The sequence below is a fragment of the Penaeus monodon genome, chromosome 22 (genome assembly GCF_015228065.2).
Source record: "Penaeus monodon isolate SGIC_2016 chromosome 22, NSTDA_Pmon_1, whole genome shotgun sequence".
Taxonomy (NCBI): domain Eukaryota; kingdom Metazoa; phylum Arthropoda; class Malacostraca; order Decapoda; family Penaeidae; genus Penaeus; species Penaeus monodon.
This window is the reverse complement of record NC_051407.1, coordinates 26,964,675-26,966,224: the sequence shown is the minus strand read 5'-3', so window position 1 is coordinate 26,966,224 and position 1,550 is coordinate 26,964,675. Positions and strand designations below refer to the sequence as shown.

General features: G+C 37.4%; 1 protein-coding gene across 1 annotated transcript in view; it reads right to left on the bottom strand.

The window, feature by feature from the left end:
* Window positions 1–1,550, bottom strand: part of LOC119587056 (mRNA turnover protein 4 homolog) — a gene marked incomplete at its 3' end in the record, with an annotated part of 16,331 nt that overhangs the window by 14,104 nt on the left and 677 nt on the right.

Genomic DNA, 1,550 nt, shown 5'->3' with positions numbered 1-1,550 from the left:
GGACCAACAGGAGAAAAGGTTGTGGCAAGTGCTTGATGCCACATGACTGTAATTACCACCTGTATTATTACAGCAGTTGGTTTCCATGAGTAAAACTACATCTGGATTGTAAACATGAAATCCAATCCATCAATAAAAAATTCACAATTATGAATGGGTGCCAAAGAAATTGTTAGGTACATGCAAAAGATTTAATTAAATCACTCAATAATTTAGCCATTCATGTTGCCTAATCATATTAATTTGAGGGGTTTAGCCTCCCTAAGCTTCTTTTCAAAGGCTGCCACTTCCCTGCCTCTTGCCTAGTCTGCAAATTCAAGATGAAGCCCAAGCAAATGTTAGGACCTCATAGCAATTCAGATAATTATTCACCTTGACAATAATTTTAGAATGGCCAGGCTGTAGGTCAATTAATTCATTTCTACTGTTGCTGATGAGAACTGAGACATCAGCCATTCCCTATCACCTTTGTGGTATTTTAAGAAGTGAAACAATCTTCCTGAAACTTTATGCAGTGTCCAGCCATGAGGGCATGAATGCTAATGTTTGAATGCCTTCCCTAAGGTCCAGCTTCTACGGTTTTGTGATTTTTTTACAATTCCTTTTCTTGAAGTGCTGAGTGGATAAGGCAGCTCATGAATTTTATCAATCTTATAAGCTCTATACTGCTATTATGGTCAGTTTGCAAAAGATTGTCCTTAAAAGGTTGCCCATGGATATATTACATTTTTTCCAAGACAGAAAATGGAATAAAGGAAAGGACTGGAAGCCCACAATCAATTTCATAATTACCTAAGAGTGGTTAAGAATAAACAAATTGTTATTTTGCTTCAATTTGTGGCATATCATCTATAACAGGCAAAGTGAAAGAACACAGAAAAATATAAAAATCGGGCCAAGGTTCAAACCGGTGTTGCTTGCATGAACGAAAAACGAACCTTAATCTATTAAATCATCACCTTCCTAGCCCGAGGACCCCCAGACCTTCCCTGGTCGCTAAATTCCCCTAGCCAAGGGGACCTGCCTCTCGACCCCCTTAATATTGCCTTATTGTCCTAGGTAAATGCTTCATCCACTAAAATGTTTTGTACATCAAAAGACACAAATTTGGTTTACTTTGCCACGAAGGATAAAGGTTTTCTGCAGCCCGGAAGGCAACAAATTGTTAAAATACTGTGGAAAAAAATTGGGGTACATATTTCTATAATGTCTGCACTTTGGGATAAGTTAAAAATACTGTCAAAAAGAGAGAGATTAAAAAAGACACTCAGTGATACATGAATTAATCAGCACTGGCAAAGAATGCAAAAAAAATTAAGAATATCGGTAGATTTTTGGTTCACGCAACGAAGTTTGTGGATTCCCAAGAATACCCCAAAGGCTGCGGTGACTTTGTAAACAATTACCATATTCGCAGACACAAAAGGGGTAACAGACCTTCTAAATCTACCAGCAGATGTCTGTTGAGCCCAATAAAAGTCTGTAACAAGTATTTCTGAAAATGTGTGCATACATGATAATATACAATGCATGACATATATCAGGAATGT